This window comes from Tupaia chinensis, unplaced genomic scaffold, assembly GCF_000334495.1.
Source record: "Tupaia chinensis unplaced genomic scaffold, TupChi_1.0 Scaffold145147_1, whole genome shotgun sequence".
NCBI lineage: Eukaryota > Metazoa > Chordata > Mammalia > Scandentia > Tupaiidae > Tupaia > Tupaia belangeri.
The window spans coordinates 939,284-963,425 of NW_006205007.1; the positions used below are offsets into that span (position 1 = coordinate 939,284).

The 24,142-nt window shown below is 37.9% G+C and overlaps 1 pseudogene; it reads left to right on the forward strand.

The window, feature by feature from the left end:
* The first annotated feature begins 11,764 nt into the window (after positions 1-11,764).
* Positions 11,765-24,142, forward strand: part of LOC102502255 (protein MEMO1-like) — a 20,303-nt pseudogene continuing 7,925 nt past the window's right edge.

Sequence of the window (24,142 nt, forward strand, 5' to 3'; positions counted from 1 at the left end):
TAAAGTTGTGTGTGTGTGTGTGCATGTATTTTACATATATATTATATATATATATGCATGTGTGTATGTATATAATCTTTGGGGCATGTATCTGGAAGTCTAAAGCTTCCACTCATTAGCATATCAAATCATTACTGGACTCAGAACTCGAAAGTCCCCTTTTCTATACTGTACCTCATATATGAGTTACCAAACCAAGTTCATAGTTCAATAATGCTGGAGAGAGCTGAGGAAAATCAGTGAAACAATTTATTTTTACCCCCAAATCAGAACAAAGGACTTTGAATCCTCAGTGAAACAAAGACTTACTTGACTTCATTACTTGGCTTAGAAAAACTAAGGAAATTATGGAAACAAAACTAAATGTTCCCAAATCAAATTTTTTTTTTTTTACTTAATGTATTTTCAAAACTGAATGTTCTCAAATCAAATATATATATTTTTTTACTTATGTATTTTCAGAAAAAAAATACAAACAGGGAAACAACAGCATAATGGCTATGTCGCTGGACTCCCACGTAGTCGACCGCGGTTTGCGTCTCGGACCCAGTGGCTTAAACTCCCGCCAGGTGCATGTGCGTGTGTGCCCAAGATCCCGAGAGGAGAATGGAGGAGAAGGGATAGCGGCGTGCCCATCCCTTCCGGGGGGTGATTTCTCGCTTTCTGTCTATGTCTCTCTCTGTCTGTCTGGCAAGCGCACGCGCCCTATAGCGAAAACCTCTCCAAAAAAAAAAAATCTCTTTCTAATTGAACCTTAGTCATTTTTGTGATTTTTTTTTTGATGAAGAGAATAAATTATGGAATCCAGGGTAAAGTGAAATATATGTTTCTTCAGGGCTGTGCCTTTCCTGGGCAGCTCATGTGTGGGCAGTTTAAACTGCATGTCAACTCTCTTCTTGACTACTGCTGCCACTCTGCTGATTGACTGTAATTGATTGACTGGTGGGTGGCAAACAGCAGGACAGTGAGACTACACAGACTTCACAGCAATTAGGAAGCACTTCAGACATTTTCAAGACTTCAAGTTGTCTTATTTTATTTTCTTCCAAAGGCACACAAGTAAGTGCTCAGTTTTAGCTGTAAGAAGAAAAATTCATTTTGCCAGCAGAATTCTTACAAAAATATATGCCTCGTCAAAATCCCAACTATTACTAATTCCTATTTTGTTGTAATCTTGCATACCTAAATTTAAGTATCTTTAATTGTGAATCAACTACTTGACTGAATTCTTTTGCATAAATTTTGAGCAAATACTAATAGAATTGTTTTTCCCCCAACTTCAACATCTCACTTTCTCAGTCATAAAATTTATAATGGAGAACAGATTAAAACTGACTTTCATGGGGCCAGCAGGTGGTGTGGTTGTGAGGGTATGGGATTCCACATGACTGACTGCAGTTCAAGTCCTAGACCTGGCAGCTTGCTTTCTCACTTTCTGTCTGTCTGTCTCTCTCTCTCTCTCTCTCTCTCTCTCTCTCTCTGGTGATCACACATGTCCTATATAAAATAAAGAAAAAAAATGAATAAAATTAAATTAATGATTTTTTAAACACCTGACATTTATTTATCTATGTGTTTATTTGTTTTAATTTTCAGGCTACTAGATCTGAACCATAGTCAAACATATGGAAGTCCAGCACCTCAGCCACCTGCTGACCCCTTTTGATGATGCTGAGAAAACTTCAGCCACTGGGACCAGCAGTTGGCATAATGACTATGTCGCTGAACTCCCATGTAGTCGACCGCAGTTCAAGTCCCGGATCCGGTGGCTTAAACTCATGCCAGGCATGTGTTTGTGCATGCATGACCAAGATCCCAAGAGGAGAATGGAGGAGAAGGGATCTTGGTGTGGCCATACTCCCTGGGGGGTGATTTTTCGCTTTCTGTCTCCCTGTCTCTCTCTGTCAAACGCACACACCCTGTAGCAAAAACCTCTTAAAAAAAAAAAAAAAAAAAGAAAGAAAAAAGAAAACTTTAGCCACTTAGATTTTAGATCAGTGGCCTAAATATAAACAGTTGCAATTCATCATCACTAACTGGTATGTCCAGGTTTTGATTTTACCTTCCTTATAAGCTAATAAATTAATTTATTACTGCTTCATGGAGTCTGGTATAAGACACAAGATTCCTGGTTCAGAGATGAGGCATATTTATTACTCACAGCATAGCTAGCCACAAGAGCACAAGCAAAACATGCTGGTTTTGCTCCAGCTTCTATGAGGGCAGCAAAGAGAGTCAGGTGAATGTTGCACACACAACGGGTTTACTTGCAGTTAGAGGAAAGAGAGAAACAACATGTCCAGGAGTAGTCAGGAGCAATCCTCAGTTCTCAAAGCAGATCTATAAAAGCCTGATTCCTTTCTTCCTGATCATTACCCAGAAAATGGCCCAAAACAGATGAATGCCTTTCAAGAGTAGTGTCATTTAATGACCAAGCTGCATTACTAAGATATGTCAACCAGGAAGAGGATGTGACGATGGGGAGTCAAAAGTATTTGTGAACTGATTTTTTTTTTTTTTTTTTTGGAGAGGTTTGTGCTATAGGGCATGTGCGCTCACCACAAAGACAGAGAGAGGCAGAGAGACAGAAAGTGAGAAATCGTCCCCTAAGGGGGATGGCCACACTGCAATTCCTTCTCCTCCATTCTCCTCTCAGGATTTCAGGCATGCACGCACACGCACCCAGCATGATTTTAAGCCACTGGGTCTGGGACTCGAACCACAGTTGGCTATGTGGGAGTTCAGCGACATAGCCATTACGCTAACTGCTGGTCCCTGTGAACTGATTTTTGAAAAGCCCTTGTAGCAATAGAATGCCTGTAGGTGGTGAGAGATATGGAAGATCCAGCAAATACTCTAATAAATTGACCCATTTTGAGCTAGTCTGTGGGACAAAAGACATGCTACTTTTGAACTTTGGATAGACTGGAAAGCTGAAAACTTGACTCAGTTTAATTTCAAGGCCCGTAATAGTGTGACCAGAGTTGGCTAATCAGACTAGAATAGTCATACCATAACCTGAAAAGGTTTTTAGAGTAGTAAGGTTATTAGTAGTAGACCCAATAGGAAGTCAAAGCTTGATACATACAATTTGTCAACAATAAACAGGGTCAATGCCCCATGGAATGTGGCCTCCTCTTGAAAACAAATTAGTGCACTTTGGCAGGACTCCCAAGTCTAACACAGTGGTAGCTTCTTCTTCAGAAACTCTCTACTCTGTGTCCGGTCTATGATGGTACCTATGCTGCCACATCTGCTGTGATAATGGATCCAGATAGTGACGGCAGTGGCTTGGTTGGTGCAGAGTTTAACAGCTGCTTGGTTCCAGTTCATCTCATCAGACAACGGGACTATAAGACTATGACCTTAAAGAGACTGTCTTTAATCTGTGAGTCTGAGGATTTTTAAGTGGCAGACCAGATGGCTAGGATACTTACAACAGCCCGGGGGTCAATAGACATGTAAACAGTTGATCAACGGGAGGATTGACCAGGACTGCTATGCACTTACTCACCAGAAGAATCGACCAGGTCTGTTTTTCTTTTCACATAGTGGATGAGGCTCAACTGTGGCAGCAGCTCAAAGGACGCCATCCAGCGTTAACTTAAAGCTGAGGTTATCAGTGCACCAGGCCCGGCTATTTAGGGGAACTTCTGTGAATCTAGGGAATCTGTTGTTCCAGCCTCTCTGTTTCAAGCAGTGCAGTCCTTTTTAGTGTGAAATTAGAATGATATATTCAGGCCAGTCTAGCTGCATAATGAAGACACCATGACTTCTTACTAGGGAGGCCTGCGGGATCCTACCTACCTTGTCGGGTGCTGGGTTCAAGGTGACCTATCTCAAAAAAGAGATGCCAAGCCAGAAAGTCACCAGGTCTTCATAAGTAAGGTAATAGTTTCAACAAAGCCCGGTAGTAGCAGGCTAGTAGGTGCATTTCAAAAAGAGTGTGCTTGGTGGCTGTGTCAGACAGGTGGCATTGTTTCACTTGGAAATAGCCTGAATCTTCCCATAGCCTTTGAATATTTAAAACTGCTATTTCTCTTTCTCCTCCATGAACTTTTGAAAAAAAATTATTATTTCTACTAGGGAACCTTAGAGGAGACAGCACATGCAGCAGTACCTAATCAAGAGAATACCTTCTGACGCTTAAGGGTTGGAGAAGTTGAGACATCTAACATCTTATCCCAATATGCATGCAGATGACAGCCACAAAAAAACAGTGCTTGAGTCAGCAGTGGTGGCAAAGCAGTAGAGTACTGCTCTTCAGTGCTGGAGCAGAGGGAAGACTGGCCTTCCATTTCCAGTCAGTTTGTACATACCAGGATGTAGCCAATGCCTATGATGCTGGCTGGCTGAGAAGGCTGAGGGTAGGTTTACTGATTGAAAACTGTGTTGATGGTTCTCTCTCTCTCTCTCTCTCTCTCTCTCTCTGTTTCATGAGAGAAAGAGAGCAAGAGAGAAAGGGAGGAAGAGAAGGAGGGAAAACATTTTTGAAAAGTGTATTGAATTAGCCCAGTGGTCCTTGCCCACAATGTTGCTTTAACTTCCCCTGGTGCTTGTAAGTTCCATCAAAACTTCACTAGTAGAAATGAATGCTATTTTTGCTCTATGAAACATAGACCATAAAGTTAAGCATGGGAGTTAAAGGTTATGGCAACACATTCCAGGAGATCACACTATCTTCCAACTTACAGGGTAGCAGAGGAAAGTATCTTAAAGGAACCAGTGGAGTAGGAGTCCTTTATCTCCCTTGGTCTGTCATCCAGAGTCAGAACCCAAGTAGTGCTTCTTTCTTTCCAGAGCACCTCAAGCATCAAAATACCTGAACCTAGAAACCTTTTTAACAGCCCGCACCCTCCATGACAGCTTTCACTCTCACAGCCCTTGTAGCCTTTGGTCACACTACACCTAGCACTCTGCCTTTGTTAGAGGTGGTTCTCAGACCTTGAATCACCTGGAGCTAACTAAACTTCTATTTTCATAAACCACCCAGTTTCAGGTATTTTCTTTTATTAGCAACAGAACAGACTAGAACAGCAAACCTGCTCTTTTCTTGGAGGAAGTTGCTAGTCTTCTCTCCAGGTTTTTTACATTAACACACTCTGGAAACAGCCTGAGTAAAGGAGAGTCAGGGTCTTCCACTCTGATCGCACCCTGCAAGAACAAATAAGGAATAAGGACTCAAGGACCCATCATGATTGCCTCTGCCATCATTAGCATTTTTTTTAGAATTATTTTGTTTTATTTATTATTATTTTTGTATTACATTTACTAACATGTATCTTTATAGTGTATAGCATTTCTTTTTTCAGCATGATTACCATGCATTAACAGTTAAGACAAAGACATTTCTATACACATCAGCAGAAGCAAATAGCTTTCATTTTTTGTCAACTAAACATACTTTTTTTCTTTTTCTTCCCCTGTTCCCCTCTCTTCCTCCATTACCCACCCCCATATTATCCCTATCCATACTCTCTCTAGTATCTACTGCTGCCCTCCCTGCTACTATACCTTCCAAACTTTAAGTTTCTGTCATAGAGTACAGACAATGGGTATATATTGAATGGGGACATACAAAATCTAGCTTTCCTAGTCTGACTTGATCCACTTAGCATAAAACCATCATTAGTATTTTGATCATTGGTTATGCACTGAATACTCCACTTAGTTCTTCTCCTGCCTTATTTCATTTACTCATCATAGCCACTCTGTGAGCCAGGAGCCATTATTGTCAACCCCATTTTAGATGAGAAACAGATTCAGAGAGCTCAATAGGCCAAAATAATATAAGGGGAAGGGAGGAACAATTGTCCAACCTGAATCTTGCACCAGCATCCTTCTCTTAATGGCTGTCTTACAACACCTCTCAGGTTGTTGACTCAGGATTGTGTACTTATCTTCGGAGCATTTTAATCTGTGTGTGATAGGGCTGAATGCTTACATGAAGACATTCTAATACCTAGGCAGTTTAAGTACAAATGTCATGAAGGCATGGCATTTTTCTAATGAAGCTACTTTAGGGGAGGTGATAGTGGTTGTCTTCTCTGTTTGAATACAGCTAAAATATCCACGTGCCTTTAGGAAGAGTTATCATTTGCCTCAGTTTCTGCCTGACTATTCAAATACATATCCAAGCAGCATTTTCAAACTTTATATAGCAGAGCAGACTTTTCCAAACCATTAGTTTAAAAATGTACCCACCCCTCCAATCCAGCCGCAGGCTGACTGACATGTTCTAATGCACATCAGTGATCTTCTAATCATTCCCGCCTTGTTTTTCTGTTTCCCCATAACTCAGGAATTCCTCATCTACATCCAGCAGATAAACTCCAGCCTGTGCACACAGACAATAAATATGTCAGGAAGGAATAAAGACCAGTTACTAACCTTCGGATTTAGTTCTACCTCCTGAAAGAACATTTATTCAACAATACATATTAAATGATTGCTTTATTCATAATAAAGGACTGCACACACATATGTAAGAGAGAGAGAAAGAGAGAGCTGTGTGCCCTCTCTAGAGTCTAACCACACTGCCATTCCTGTCAGTTCTCTAGCCATTGGATCTTGGGCACTTAGGTGCATACCTGGTGTTTCAGGCTGACTAGGCCAGGAATTCAAACGGTGGTTGTCATGTGGGATCTGACTTCTCCTGAGCAGTGCATTACCACTGGACAGTGGAGCCAGCTCTATCCCACAAAATATTTTAACTGAACATGCAAAATTTAACTGATATGTGCATGTCATTAAAAGTTCTGAATATACAAAATAAACTTTAGATGAATTCCCACCTACTTATGCATTTCCTAGCAACATGCCCACATGTATCTGAAATAATACTATAGTGAAACATTCAGAATGATAGAAAAGCAAGAACTATAGTTATATAAATGAATACTATGTATGTACATGTGAACATACATATGAAATGTAATATAAAGAGCTGAATTTAATAGCATTTGATTTTATACAATTCACTATTGCATCAGTTCATAAACGTTTATCACCTAACCAGGGAGAGAATGCACGCTCAAAATACAGTTATATAATCAAGTAATTGTTTTCAACGGATGTAAGCTACATGCAGATTCCTGATCCAACTTTTCTTTAACATGCCATTTTGGATACAGAAAGCAATGTAGAAAGAGTCCATGGTGAGAAAGTACATGGAAAGTAAAATTTCCTTTCAATCAGACATCTGTAACAGAGTGGGATAACCTCTCAGATAACTAATATTCAAATCCTATTGGAAAAGTAATGTGATTTGAGAGGTATTAAAACCCATTTACATGTTTAGCAAATTAAGCCATCTAAGCAGTATCCCAAAGGGATAGTTTGAGGACAGCTCAGTTTTGATGAAAGAAGGACTAAAGACCGGAAGTTATCTGGATAGGATTTCAGATCTCTAAGTTTAAGAGTTCAGGAGAAAGCCCTTAAAATTAAAGAGGTATCAGCATAAAAGCACAGGGTTCCTTGGGAAGACTGTGAAAGAGTGGACAGGCAATAATAGCAGAACCAGGGACTTCAGTTTTAGTTTTTATGCTCAGAATATCATAATTCAATTCCAAAAATAATTTTGGCTCTTATTCATTTTCTTACTGACATCTCATACTGTATTTGCCATCTTCAGGGATAACCATTCAGAATGCCAATTGCTATTAATCCCATTAGGCTTGCACTGAGGGGTAGCCCTTCTGTGGATGATATCTAAGGGTGTACATAACTACCATAGTTAAAGCATCATAGCCCCAGCTATGGTGACGTGCCCTGTTAAGGCATTTTGCTCTGTACGCTGGGACCATATAGGAGGCTAAAGTTTTATTCCTGGTGCATCTCAAAGGCCAGACACAGTGTGCATGCCTGTAGTCCCATCTGGGAAGCTGGGGCAGAAGGATTGTGATACAGTAGGACTATATGCATGCCCTGTTAAGGCACTGTGCTCTGTACGCTGGGACCATATAGGAGGCTAAAGTTTTATTCCTGGTGCATCTCAAAGGCCAGACACAGTGTGCATGCCTGTAGTCCCATCTGGGAAGCTGGGGCAGAAGGATTGTGATACAGTAGGACTATATCTAAATTTAAAAAAAATGAATCAAAAGATGCATTATAGTACATAAGTAGGTAAATAAGTTGTTAGCTCAATAGCAGAAATCCAGAAGTTCCAAAGTATTTGGATTAATTTTATTTAACCCTTGGGCAAGTCACTTGACCATTTTACCTGAGTATTCTCATAGTTAAAACAGTGCAGTGTACTTCCCGAGAGTATAAAATTTGATATATTTTAAAGCACTGTGTAGGAGTTCAATATTATAACACTGAACATATGGAATCTTCTTGGATGAGCTTCAAAATATTCTCTTTGTTAAAAAATTCAATTATCCTTCATTTAAACTATCTCTTTCATTATGTTATCATTTTATATATTCTGAAATTAACAGAAATACTTCTTTCTGAAGCCTAGAGAGCAGATAAGACAGGGTATGGACTCCAGAAAGAACAAAATCCTATACACAAAAGACTTTTTCTCCCAGAGGTAAGAAAATTTAGCTTGTTCAGCTTAAAGAATTGGTAAACACCAAGACTATCACTCAGCATACCTTTATGTCATCTTGGTCTACTCCAGCAGGCCAACTAAATGATGAGAACTGCCCTCTGGAGATTAATTCTGTTTCTCTTCATATTCAACATTGAAGTCTCTCTTGATAATGTGTTTCCAGAACTTCAGTTTCTAGGTTACATGCAATATTAAAAAGCAGTGGATTTATAGTTTTAAATTTCTATTCTTCCTTACTCTAATTTTCCTTTTTATAAATCACACACACACACACACACACACACACACACACACACACAATGGCCAACTAATTCAAATGACCAATTTACAGATGGAAGATTCCATAGTGTCATCATAAGAAGATTTGTGCCCTCCTCATTGTTAAGCTCCTTCTGCTAGGATCAGAAATGGTAAATGTCTCAAAGAAAATGACAGATAATTAATCTCTGAGACAAAAGGGTGAAGAACAATTTAAGTAGTATCTCTTTTCATTGTTAGTCACATGAGCTTTCATTTTGAAATCCAACATTATTGGAGCAGCAAATATGAGCCCTTTACAGAGAAAAAGAATTTTATTCTAATTTATAATAATTTTTGAGACTTTAAATGCCTTTTATAGATTTTATGGTGCCTAACACAAGGCAATGGAGTTCTTCCAAATGTTCGTGCAAGTACATATTACGAAAAACTGTATAGATTTCAAAATTTTTGAATCAAAATAAACTCATACTTTAATTCTATTTTCCACAAGCCTTTTTAAGTCCCTTTATATTTGTATTTAATACTTGCAAAAATCCAGACTTAAATTATATCCTAAGTTTTTTTCCTTAAAAATAGAGAGTTAGGCCTACTGGTTAAGAGAACTCCATTCTACCAGGTCAAAATAGAGAGTTAGGGCCTCGTGGTTAAGGGAGCTCAATCCCACATGGCCAACTGAGATTCGGATCTCTCTCAGTGTGGCTTGAGAAATACACCAGGCACATGGTGTGGTATGGGCCCAAAATCCTGATATAGTGGAGACATGGATGATGACCACACCCCATAAAGCTGTGATTTCTCTTTCTCTCTCTCTCTCTCTCTCTGTCTCTCTGGTAAGCACATGCACCCTCTGACAATTAAAAATGAAAATAGAGGCTTAGTAGTTCAAAGGCTTGCCATTTTTCTGAGCACACCTTCAAATCCTTCACCCAATTCAAACTAGTTTTCAATGAAGTTCTTTTCTTTTAGAAATCACAAAGAATAACCAACTTTCCTCACATCATCTGAAGTTTCCACAATTGTCTGATAGGTGTATTCAGGCAATCTCTGCCTTTGTTCTCAACATTCATTTCATTTGATATGTACATGAGTACCCCACATACGCACTGTACTTCTCTGCTGGTCTGCTGGGCCAAATTCTCAGGATTTTCTTCCATCTGTTATGGCTGTATCAATCATTGTGTAAATACTCAGTGCCTTATACCAAGACTGCTAGAGTCAGATGACTCTCTTTGTCTATATTATATTATATGTTACATTTATACTTGAACAGAAAAGGGATAATGGGACCAGCTCCAGGGCACAGCAGTAACACACTGCTCAGAGAGAAGCCCCACCCTACAAGGCAACTGCTCATCAAATCCTCAGCTAGCTCAGTCTGAAACCTGCCAGAGATGTACACAAATGCCCAAGATCTGACAGACTGAGGTACCAGAGGAAGGAGATCTATAAATGGCTACACCCTGTGCTCATCTCCCTCTTTATCTCTCTTTGTCTCTCTCTCTCTCTCTCTCTCTCTCTCACACACACACACACACACACACAAGTGCATGCTGGCATGCCCTCTATCATAAAGAACAACTAAACATTTTAAAGAAAGAAAAAAGTTAAAACAAATTAAGACAGATGGAAAAAACATAAATATGTTTAAAAAATGATCAAGTCAGGGCCCAGCAGGTGGTGTACTGGTTAAGGTGCTAGACTCCCATACGGTCAACCACGGTTGGAGTCCCAGACCTGGCCACTTAAAACTCACACAGGATACATGTGTGTGCATGCCCAAAGTTCTGAGAGAAGAATGGAGAAGAAAGGATTGTGACATGGCCGCACCCCTGAGGGGTGATTTCTTGCTTTCTGTCTCTCTGTCTCTCTAGCGAGCTCATGAGTTTCTTAAACGACAAGTGTTTCAGATTACTCATCTGTAAAGTGAGGAGGATTAACCTATGTTGTAGGGCTGCAGTAAGAATGAAAATCAGTTATACACATAAAATATTTCAGTGTCTAGCATGCAGCAGAAGACCATTACATTAGACATTAGCTACTATTATGCCTTCTTTAACCCTTTATGATTCAGTCATAGTATTTTCTGACCAAGGAACTTAACAAAAAGGACCAGATAAGTTGAACAAAAGCTTGAAACTTGTCATGGGCACATGTACATGCATGTCCAAATTCAAAGAGGAGAAGGGATTACAGTATGTTCGTCCCTTCAGGGGGCGATTTCTGTGTGTGTGTGTGTGTGTGTGTCTGGTAAGTGCACACAACCTATAGCAAACTTCTCTCTAATAAAAAAAAAAAAAGAGAGACTAGCAAATTGATGCAGAATTTTAAACAGAAGCCATACTCTCAACCCTGAACCTTAGTTAACTTCATTAGTAATTAAAATACACTTTTAAAATACACTTATTCTCTCTCTGTCTATTTTTTTTTTTGAGAGAGAGTTTTGCTATAGGGTGTGTTCGCTCTCCAGAAAGACAGAGAGAGAGAGACAGAAAGCAAGAAATCACTCCCCCATGGGGGATGGCCGCACTGAAATCTCTTCTCCTCCATTTTCCTCTCAGGATCTTGGGCACACACACGCACCTGGTTTGAGTTTAAGCCATGGAATCCGGGAGTCAAACTGCGGTCAGCTATGTGGGAGTCTAGCAGCGTAGCCATTATGCCAAGTGCTGGTCCCCACTTATTCTCTTTTATTCATTTGCAATTACCAAGTTCAGCAATATCAGTGTCTGTGATATAGCATGCTGTGAAAATTACTCCATCAATATATTCCACATGTTAAATCAACTGACCTACAAATTAATAAGTTGATAAATAAATCAAACATTTGATACAAATGTCCTAAAAGCAATAGAATGGTGCCTACTACTTGAATAGTGACTAAAATGTCATTTTAGGAATAAATGAGATATTGGTCCTGGGAGAAATTACATTTTAAAATGTGACAACATGGTTGAAGGCAAATACAAGGAACATGAAACCAAAATGAAGGTGGCTTATAAAGACTTTGTGACCTGGACATGGAAGCTTGGTCCTGAGAAGTATGCAAAAGAGTACAGTACGTGACCTCTGTTCTCGAGAAGCCCACAGCTTCACAGTTACATGGTGGGCATTTGCTTATGGCAAGCAAGATACTCGTTACACCCATACTGACCATTGGTGCAGACACTGCAAATCGGTCCATTCAGCTCTGTGACAACCCCTCTGAGCATACTTTCCTATAAAATAAAACTTCAAAGCTGGAAACTACATTTTCTCTTTTTTTTTTTTTTGGAGCGGTTTTTGCTATAGGGCGCGTGCGCTCGCCCAGACAGAGAGACAGAAAGCAAGAAATCACCCCCCACGGGGGATGGCCACGCCGCAATCCCTTCTCCTCCATTCTCCTCTCAGGATCTTGGGCATGCACGCACACATGCCCGGCGTGAGTTTTAAGCCACCGGGTCCGGGACACGAACAGCGGTCGAATACGTGGGAGTCCAGTGACATAGCCATTACACTAACTGCTGGTCCCGAAACTACATTTTCATATTTTCCTGCAGTCAGGAATTTGTAGGTACTATAGTTTAGAATTCCTGCCAGCTTCGTTGTTCCTGTCTGTGTACCATCCAAAGTCAGCTCCCTTAGCTTCCTAGAACTTTGTTATTATGCGTAATACTCTATGATAATTTTCTTTATGGTTAAGCCAGTTTATTGGTCAGATTTATCTGGAGAAACAGAGGTAAAAGGATGCAGGGGCGGGTATATGAAAGTGTGTGTGTTTATTAGGAGAGAGAGATGCGAAGGAAGTGGCTCTCATGATCAGGAAGACTGGCAAGTACAGAATCTTCAGGGTAGGTTAGCAGGATGGAGATACAGGGAAGAGTTGCAGTTCCAGTCCAAAGGCAGTCTGCTTGCAGAATTCCTTCTTCTTCCAAGGAAATCAATCTTTGTACTGATGTCTTTAACTGATTTGAAGGCCCACTCACATTATGGAGGGTCATATTCTGATTTCAATGTCAACCTCATCTAAAAAAATACCTTCATTGAAACGCCTAAATAATGTGTGACTAAATATCTGGGTACCATGACCTACCCAATTTGACACATAAAATAAACCATCACAACTTGGTAGCATGAATTTTATTGTCCACACAAAGAACTCTATCATATTATTTCACTAATCTTCACAATAAACCTGTAGGTTTAGAACTGCAATCCTCCTACTGCAGATGAAGAAACCAGATTAGGAAAATGTCCTGCACTATGCCATGAAGCAAATAAGTAGCTGAATGTGACTTGAAGCCAGAATTCAGGATTCCAAGTCCAGCCAGTGCTCCACAAGCTACCCTGTTACTGCCAATAAGCCCATCTGGAAAGATAAAACTAACCACATGGAAAATTAAGGGAAAAATACAACAAGCACTAGACATAGCTAAAAAGAATTAATGTGTCTATCTTATTTTTATAATTCAGGTTTAGCATAGGGCTTTTGGAAAAAGTGAATTTTTAAATGGGTAAGATTTGCATATACACTAAGGAAGCAAGAAAAATATTCCAGATGAAGGAAATAGCAATTAAAACAGAGAGTGGGAATAGGCAGGGATATGTGGGATGATGAGAAGTCTGAGCTGACTAGGGAAGGAGGGAGGGAAGAGGTGCGATGCCTCGACTGGAACAGATTATAGGAGCATTAGTTGGTAACACGGGTGAACATCACAGGTTCTCTGGCAGGGAAGTGTCTTGATAAATGTGGTGTTCAGCTATTACTGCCACTCTTGTGGCTTCCGGTCTTCATTTCTAGTCCTGGCACATCAACTCTGCATTTCCACCTTTTTCCACAACATACTTTATCATCACCTTATGTCTTGTGTTTCCAGTGCCAACCATTTTTCTCCCAGACAGGTTCTTTCTCTTAACAGCGGTATTAACTATTTCTTCTAGCCTCCCAAACTACATGTTTACCTCTTTTTTCCCCCTTTTTTTCAATGAGGTTTCATTTCTTCATCTCAATTATCATTTGAAAGTCTGTGTGCCCAGATTACGATAATAGCTTCCTAGATGACATCTCTGATCCTACCATAAAGGAGGATTATAGAAAAACATGCAGATGCTCTCAACAGCCTGTGACTAGCTCTCCACATTCTAAAGGTTATTTACAGCTTAGGTAATAAAAGGGCCACCTCTGCTCTAAAGATGTGGCATAATTCTTAGAGTGTAGTAAGTGTATTAGATATATTCCCCAACCCCTGCCCCCAGGCAGAATTAATTATCCCCACAAGACTCTAAACTTGCCTAAAGATAGGATATATCACATTGTTTTATGGTTAATTATTTATATGACTGTCTAACCCCAAAGTGTAAGATTTTCAATCCAGCACTGGGCCACTTTTTCACCATTAAGCACTATACTTTACCCTGTCATAGTCTCATTCCTGTGCACCCAATTTAGAATTCATTACTCATCATTATAAGCACTGTTACAAACAATTATTTCTTTCACTTTTATTATCCTCCATCTTACTTTCTTGGCAAAGCCTAACTCTACTTAAACCTACCTATCTTCCTCTTCCATGTTTGCACCCCATGAAACTTTACTGAAGAATATTTTAAAAATTTGTTTTTTTCTCTGATGAATGAGAGAGAGAGAGAAAAAAAAACAGAAAGGAAGAGAGACATCCCTCAAAAGGCTTTTTTAAGAAAAATTTTGATGAATTTATCCATTCATTTCTCAATTAGTAGATGATCAAGTAGATTCAATTTTTAAAATTGATTTATTCAACCACTGTACATCACCTGGCTTGTAAAGTTAATTTATTCAACACAAATACACCTCACACCAGTCCATCTGAGAATACTAAACATGTTATCATCAACAAATAATCCATTTCTGTGTCCCAAAAGTGTCTTGCCTCTCTATTTTTCTCCCTAATTTCTTTCATCATGCTGGTTTTTATACCATTATCCATCTCCAGCTATAGCCAACCCTAGGTCATTGGCACATGCCAAATTTGTTTGCAGAGGTCTCTGGATATTAACCCAGAACCTTCCTTGTGGGTTAGCTTTGCAAAGCTTTGCATTGCCACTGTGCCACCATTCGGCTCCAAGAATAATTTAAAATCAGGCTGACTGATCTCACTATATATGCATGAATAAAAATATAAAATGATTACTTGACAGAATTTAACAGTCTTTCCTTATTTTTTCTGATTTTTGTTCTAGTACTCTTCAAATTGGTTATCTCAAGACTTTGAACTTCACATGATTTTTCCTCCTTCATATTCAGCTGATAATCTTACTTCATACTTAGAAAAAAGAAAAAAGAAGCAATTCAACATATACTCTCTTTTCTTCCCTCCACAAATCTATCAATAAACCTCCACTTGTACAGATGCTTCCCCTTCCTTCCTGTAATTATGACTGGACTTTCCAAGCTTAAATCAACTTGTTTGTTGGATTCCAGAAATTCTCATCTGCTCAAAATCATTCTTCTGAACTGATTGTTTTTTCTCTTTCTCTGCACCTTCTATTCTCCCTTATCACTTTTCTCTTCTCTCCTCCCTACTCCTCTGCTATGGTTTGAATGTATCTTTCCAAAATTCATGTGTTGAGCTACTGTAATGTGTTTAAGAGGGTGAAAAATTGCATCAATTATGGTGTCAAGAGGTAGATTTTTGAAGAAGAAATTAGGATTAAGGTCATCAGGGTGGGGACCTTATGATTGACCCTTGGTGGGTTTATAAGGAGAGAAAATGAGACAGAAATGAACATGGAACATAATACACTCTCTCTTACCCTCTACCATTTTGTAATGTAGCCCCACCAGAATTGGCCCCTGGACCTTAGAACTCCAAACTGTGAGCTACATAAATTCATGTTTTTATAAACCACCCAGTTTCTAGTAGTTACTTTTATTAGCAATGCAACTGACCAGAACATCTTCCCCTCCCCTTTCTGAAGTATACTATTTTTTTAAAAATGCTTTTTGTTGATCCTACATCCCCTCCAATTACCACTACATTTTTATCCTCTTCACAATGAAAATCTTGCCTTTACTTTTTCACTTCATACTCTATCTCCTCATCTTACTCCAGATAGATTTTCCTTTATACCATTCCAGAGACTGTTCTTATCAAGGTAAATAATGATCTCCATTTTGCTAAATTCTATGGATACATCTGATTTTTATCTTACTTGACCTCTTAAGAATATTTAATACCATTGGGACCAGCAGTTAGCGTAATGGCTATGTTGCCGGACCCGGTGACTTAAACTCACACCGGGCACAAGTGCATGCATTCCCAAGATCCCAAGAGGAGAATGGAGGAGAAGGGATTGCAGCATGACCATCCCCCGGGGGGGGGGTTTCTCACTTTCTGTCTCTCTGTCTCTCTCTGTCTGGCTGGCAAGCGCACATGCCCTATAGCAAAAACCTCTCCAGAAAAAGAAAAAAATAATTTAATACCATTGATTGCTTCTTGAAACACTTCTCCTATCTTTTATGAGGAGCTAATTTTCTACCACTGGTCATTCTATCTCAGTCTCTTTTAAATCATCCTCCTCCTTAGATCAACTTTTAAATTTTGGGGTGATCTGGTACTCCATGCCAAGTAAATTGTTCCCCTATCTATACATTTTAACTAGGTTACATCATCTAATACCATGATTTTAAATATCATCTGGTTAACAAAATGTTTTAGATCTATTTTTTTTATATCTATATCCTAAACCTAGCCTAGTTTTGAGTTATCTAATTGCCTTTTTATATGTCCATGTGGCTACCTCTTAGACTGTAAATGTTAACATTATTTTTTAAAGAGGCTTTTGCAATAGGGAACGTGCCCTCAGTGGAGACAGAGAGAGAGAGACAATGAGAGGGAATGTGAAAAATTACTCCCCCCCAGGAAGGATGGCAATCCCTTCTCCTCCATTCTCCTAGGATCTTGGGTATGCACACACATGTACCTAGCATAAGTTTCAAGTCACTGGTTCAGGATGTGAACCATGGTCAGCCATGTGGGAATCCAGTGACATAACCACTGCTGGCCCCAAAAGTTAATAGTATTGTGATAATATTATTATGATTTATTTTGCTGATCACAATAAAATAAAACTTTCATTAAGAAGAAGAACATTGGAAATCACACAAATATATGAAAACTAAACAATATACGCCAGGGTGACCATTGGAAAAAATAAAGATGGAAATTTTAAAATTTGTGGGAACAAATGAAAATAAACACACAATATACCAAAATCATGGAATACAGCAAAAGCAGTTCTAAGAGGGAAGCTTATAGCATTAAGTGTCTTAATACGAAAAGACAGAAAGAAAGAAATAAAAAGAAATATGTAAATTAATTTAATGACCCACCTCAATGAATTAGAAAAATCGGAAAGAAAAAAACTAATCAGAAAATTAGAATAAATAATAAAGGTTAGAAAAGAAGTAAACAAATGAGACAAAAAATAAAAAAAGAAAGTTATTTTTTGAAAAGCCAAACAAACTTGACAGACTAAGAAAAAAGAGAGAGCCTAAGTGGATAAAACTGGAAATTTGTTGCAGAAATAATATGCATATGGAAAGCCGATATGGAAATTTAAAACATAGAATATTATTTTATGTTAAAACATATGTAAAGTGTAAATTATTCTTTTAAATGTCCTAAAACAATGGCAGAGAAAGGACTTAACTAAAAATGTTAAACATACATTGAAGATAAAGGAATTAACACATCTATTATCGATATATAAGAATAATTAATGTAATTATAAATATGTTCAATAAAGCCTATCTGTAGGTGTCTTAGCTTGTTATTGCATTCTTAACAGAAATATCTAAGACTGGGTGAATTTAAAAGAATAGAGGTTTAGGAGAAGCCCATCTTGCCCTGGCCCCCATGCCATTGGGACATCCACCCCGGATGATCTTGCTGCTCAGTGAGCCCTTTGAAGCTGCTACAGAGCATGGCTCATTCCCTTTCCCATGCACCTTGAAACTCTCAGGTGTGTTTAATGGAACTTGAAGAACTCCATCTTGCCATGGTCCTCGTGCCATCTGGGGATTCATCCCAGGTGGTCTTGCTGCTTTGTGAACTGTTTGCATCTTTAAGGGGTGTTACAGAGCATGGCTTATCCCCTTTCTCACATGTCTTGGAACTCTCAGGTGTGTTCGTTGGAACTTGGAGAAGCCCATCTTGCCCCAGTCTCTGTACCATCAGGACATCCGTACCATCAGGACATCTGCCCCAGTCATAGGCCTGAGTGGCAGGGTCAATGACCTACAGAGAAACTGTGGCTTATCCCCTGCCACATGCCTCTCAATTCTCAGACTTCAGCATTTCTTAAAGTGTGCAGTTGGTATTGTGCACCACGTAACCACTTCTCTCTTCCTCAATTGAAACTCAGAAGCTCAGCCCCAGGTGCACCTGTTCTCTAGAAAGTAGGAGGATTTTGAATTATCCAAGTACAGAGACAATAGTACAGGTTGCTGGGTGAGCAGGAAGGTAGAACAGCAGTGGAATTGTCAATCATCATGTCCCCCTGCTTGCCTTTGAACACTCAGAAGTAATTTGAAGAATTTAGGAAAAAACATACAATTCACCTGATGACTAGAAACCATCACAGAGGCACAAGAAATGTAAGAGACCAAGAAAATATCAAGGGAAAACATCAATTCCTCATCACCCACAGAAAATACTACGAGACTCATGGAAATGTCAGATAAACAATTCAGACTAAAACTAAATGAGATGCAAGAGAAAAGAGACAACAAACTCCAGATGCAAAAGAAAAGAGACAATGAGATCCAGGAGATGAGGTAGTCCATTCATGATTTGAAATAAGTAATCGACACCATAAAAATGAATCAAATGGAATTGGTAGAGATGAAGACTGTAATACAGGAAATCAAAACCTCCCTTGAAAGTATTAAAGCAGATTAGATCACGCAGAGGTCGAATCTCAAATGTAGAAGACAAAACCTCTGACCTTGAAAAGATTATCAGAAAGACTGAGAAAATAACCAAGAACAATAAAGACTATATATGAGAAATACTAGATACCATTAAGCACTGAAACATCCATATAAGTATCCCAGAAGGTGAAGAAAATAATAAGGGCATTGATAATCTGTTCCATGAAATCCTGAAAGAAAACTTTCCAATCCTTAAGAGGCATTCAAAAATCCAGACCCAAGAATTATAAAGGACCCCAAGTAGAATCAACCTAAGAAGATATTCTCCAAGGCACATCATAGCCAGATTGACCAAAATCACAAAGACGAAATACTAAAATTGGCAAGAGAGAAATGTCAAGTTAATTACAAAGGCTGCCCATCAGGTTAACATCGGATCTCATGTTGGAAACAATGCAGGCAAGGAAAGAATGGGAAAATACATTCAAAGTGCTAAATGAAAAACAATTTCAACCAAGATTACTACACCCAGCAAAATTATCTTTCATATGGAAAGAAAAGATATAAACATTCTCAGATAAACAAAACCTGAAAGAATTAACCAACACCAGGCCAGTTCTTCAAGAAGTTCCAAAGGATGTCCAGGAAAATTAAAGTCAGACAGACAGAAATAATAGAACAAAACAAAACAAACAAACAACAACAACAACAAAAAGACAAACAAGAAAATGACTAACTCAATGATAGGAACAAGTCTGGAAATATCGACAATAACGTTGAATGTTAATGAATTAAGTTCTCAAATCAAAAGGCACAGACTGGCTGAATAGATTTAAAGAAGAAGAAAGTCTATATCTGATGTTTACAATAAATACATCTCATGGATAAAGACATACACAGACTAAAAGTGAAGGGTTGAAAAAGGTATTCTATGCAAACGGAAATCAAAAAGGGCTAGAATCGTGATACTGATTTCAGACAACACAGGCTTTAAGCCAAAAAAAAAAAAAAAGAAGAAGAAGAAGAGACAAAAAAGCACATTATATAGTAGTAAAAGGGGTAACACATCAAGGAGAAATGATGCTTATAAGTACCTATGGACCCAACTCAGGAGCACCCGAATACATGAAGGAAATACTGCTAGATCTAAAAAGAGAGATAGGTTGAAACACTATAATTTTATAATTGTTGGGGATCTCAACAATTATCTCCTTTAGAGATACAGGAACCAAATAATATCATAAATCAAATGAACTTTACAGACATCTATAGAACTTCCCACCCTAAAACTACAAAGTACACATTTTTCTCACCCCTGTACAAAACCTTTTCAAAGATTGATCATATACTAGGGCACAAATCAAGCCTTTACTGATTCAAAGGCATAGAAACTATATTCAGCATTTTCTCTGACCATGATAGAATTAAACTTGATACTGATTTCAGGAAGAATCCTTGAAAAATATGCAAACATATGGAAACTAAACAACCTATGTCTGAATGACTTTTCAACTACTAAAGAAATTCAAACTGAAATAAAAAGACTTATAGAAACAAATGATAATGAGTGCTCGAGTTTACATAATCTATGGGACACCACAAAAGCAGTCATAAAAAGGAAATTTACCGCAATTAGTGTGCATAAGAAAAAGATGGGAAGGTGGCAAATAGACAACCTAACATCATGCCTCAGGGAACTGGAAAAACAAACAACAACAAAAAAAAATCCAAAAAATTCCAGAAGAGAAGAAATAATAAAGATTTGAGCAGAAATAAATTAAATAGAAAATAAATGAACTATATAGAAAGTAAATTAAAACAAAACCTGGTTCTTTGAAAAAATTAACAAGATTGGCAAACCATTAGATAGACTGATTAAGAAGAAAAAAGAACCAGATTAATCAAATTCACAACAGATACAATAGAAGTACAAAACATCATTAGAGATTACTATGAATGATTGCATGTCAACAAACAAGAGAACCTGGAGAAGATGGACAAATTCCTGGACACATATAATCTACCAAGGCTGAATCAGGAGGATGTAGAAAGCCTGAATAGGTGCATAACAAGAAGTAAGATTGAATCGGTAATAAATAACCTCCCAAAAAAGGAAATCCCAGATCCTGATGAATTTACTTCTGAATTCTACAGAACTTTTAAATAAGAGTTAACCCTCATTCTACTCAAAGTATTCCTAAAGATCCAAAAGGATGGAATCCACCCAAACTTATTTTACGAAGCCTCCATCCTCCTCATTCCCAAAACAGATAAAAACTTGATAAAAATGGAAGACTATAGACAGATATCTGGTGAATACAGATGCAAAAATTCTCAACAAGATACTAGCAAATTGTATCCAACAACATATAAAAAAATTATTCATCATGACCAGGTAGGTTTTATCCCAGGGATTCAAGCAAGGGTGGTTTCAATGCACTCAAAACCATAAATGTAATACACCATATTAACAAAATGAATGATAAAAACTATATGATCATCTTAACGGATGCACAAAAAGCATTCGACAAAATATATCCCCTCATGATTAAGACTCTTAGCCAAATTGGCATAAAAGTGTCATTTCTCAACACAACAAAGGCCATATGTGAAAACCTATAGCTAACATTGTAATGAACAGGGAAAAGCTGAAAGTTTTTCCATTAAAAACTGGTACTGAACAATGCTGCCCACTTTTTCCACTCCTTTTCAATATAGTGCTGTAAGTTTTAGCCAATACAATCAGAAAAGAGAATAATATAAAAGGCATTCAAATAGGGAAAGGAGAGTTGAAAATATCTTTATTTGAAATACTCATGAAAAAACTTCTTGAAGTAACAAAGACAGGATAAAAAAAATCAACATCCAAAAATTGATAGCATTTTTATATATAAAAAAGCTAACCGAGGTAGAACTGAAGGCAAAAATCCCTTTTACAGTAGCCACAAAATGTATAAGATACTTAGGGATAAACCTAAACAAGGAAGTCAAAGACCTTTACAAGAAAACTATGAAAACCTAAAAAAGAAATTGAAAATGACACAAAAAAAGTAGAAGGATATCTCATGTTCCTAGATTGAAATAATTAATATAATCAAAATGGCAATTCTACCCAAATTAATCTACATATCTAATGCAATTCCAATCAAATTACTAGAGACATTCTTCACAGATCTAGAAAAGACAATCATAGAATTTGTCTGGAATCATAAAAGATCCTGTATCGCCAAAGTAATCCTGTGCAAGAACTGTGCAGTGGGTGGCATCTTTCTCCCTGACCCCAAAACATAATATAAATCTGTGATAACCAAACAGCATGTTTTTACCACAAAAACAGACAGGAGGACCAATGAAACAGAACAGACTTCAGAAATAAACCCAAAACCATACAGTCAACTGATTTTTGACAAAAAATATCAGTTAATCCAGTGGGAAAGGAAAACTTCTTTAGGTAAATGGTGCTGTAAAAAAAGAATATCCACTTGCAGAAAGATGAAATTGTACCCCCATCTTAATGGTTTACAAAATCAACTTAAAATGGATCAAAGATCTAAACCTATGACCTCAAACTATAAAACTACTGCTGGAAATCATTGGGGACACTATGGAAAACATTGGGGTAGGCAAAGACTTCTTAAGTAAACCGAAGTACAGGAAATAATCCCAAAAATACACAAGCGGGATTACATCAAATTAAGAAGTTTCTGGACAGCAACAGACACAATAATTAGTGTGAATCAACAACCATCAGAATAGGAGAAGACTTTTGTAAACTATGCCTCAGATAAGAGACTGATAACTAGAATACACAGGGAACTCAAGTGACTTAGCCAAAAAGAAAAAAAAAAATATCAACCCAATTTAAAGACAGGAAAATGAGCTGAACAAAAAACTCTCTAAGGAAAATTATGAACAGCCAAAAAGCATATGAAAAAATACTCAACATCTCTCATCATAAGGGAGATGTAGATCAAAACCACAATTAGATTCCACCTAACCTCTGTAAGAATGGTAAAGATTAAAAAATATAAAAAATGGAGATTTCTCATGGCTCCTGAGAACTAGTGATTTCAGGGTAAAAGAGAAATGAAGATTCCCTACTGATAACTCTGCCTCCAGCCCACAAACCTGAGTGGTAGGGAGCTCCTCTAGCCTTCTCTCTATCTCTAACTCTGTGTCTCTGTCTCTCTGCTTCTGTCTTCTCATTTTTTTGGTAATTTTTTCTTTTTAAATTTTTTTAAAGGCAAAATATTCTCTTCTTCTCAACTCCGTCTTTGTCTTGTTAATAATCCTCTCTCCACCTCCCACCCTGGCAGGAGAGACAAGAGGCAGGTCTTCAGATGAAGGTTCCTCATGGCTCCTGACTAGGGATTTATTTTGTGTTTTTAAAAAAATATATATTTTTTTAGTTTCCTTCCTTCTTCTTTTTCTCTGTGTCTTTGTTGTTCTCATTGTTGTTTCTTTCTGTCTGTTTCCTTTTCTTTTTATTTCATCTCTCCACCCATCATCTCCATTTACTGTGTTTCTAGATGGATCTAATGGAACTTTAGCCAAACATCCAAATACTACTAAGGTTAATATATTCCTCAATATCTACTGAATCTGCTGCATAAAGGGATCACAATGAAATGGCAAAGAGATTCCAGATCACCTCTTTCTGCACTCTCCTGAATGCTCAGATTGAACTTCAACAATTAGGAAGAAACCCACCATCCATCAGATGACTAGAAATCACCGCAGGACCACAAGAAATATGGGAAAGCAAGAAAATACCTCTCCTCCCAAGGAAAAGAATAACTCCTCTTCATCCACAGACAGTTTAATGGAAGTCATGGAAATGTCTGATAAAGAATTTAGAATATTCATAATGGTGAAGCTAACAGAGATGGAAGAGAAGAGAGACAATGAACTGCAGAAGAGAAAGAAGAAAGGAGATGATGAGTTCCAGGAGGTGAGGAAATTCTTGTAAGATCTAAAAGAGGAATTACACACTTTAAAAAAGAATCAAAGGGACCTGTTAGAGATAAAGGCTATAATACAGGAAGTAAAAATCTCCCTTGAAACTATTAAAAGCAGATTAGATCATATAGAAGATAGAATCTCAGACATAGAAGAGAAAATTGTTTACCTAGAAAAATCAACTACGAAGACTGAGAAAATAGCTAAAAAATTTGAGAATAATATATAAGAAATACTAGATACTATCAAATGTCCAAACATCTGGATAATTGGTATCCCAGAAAGCGAAGAGATTCATAAGGGCATTGATAATCTATTCCATGAAATCTGCACTTAATCATAGGGACAAGTCTGGAGTTGAATATTATATCCCAGAATTTAATCAGGAAAATCAAACCACAACAGAAGATAAAGTACATGAGACTGAGCTGGTGAAATAGAATTTTATGACTTTTGACTAAAATATTGCTGATTTT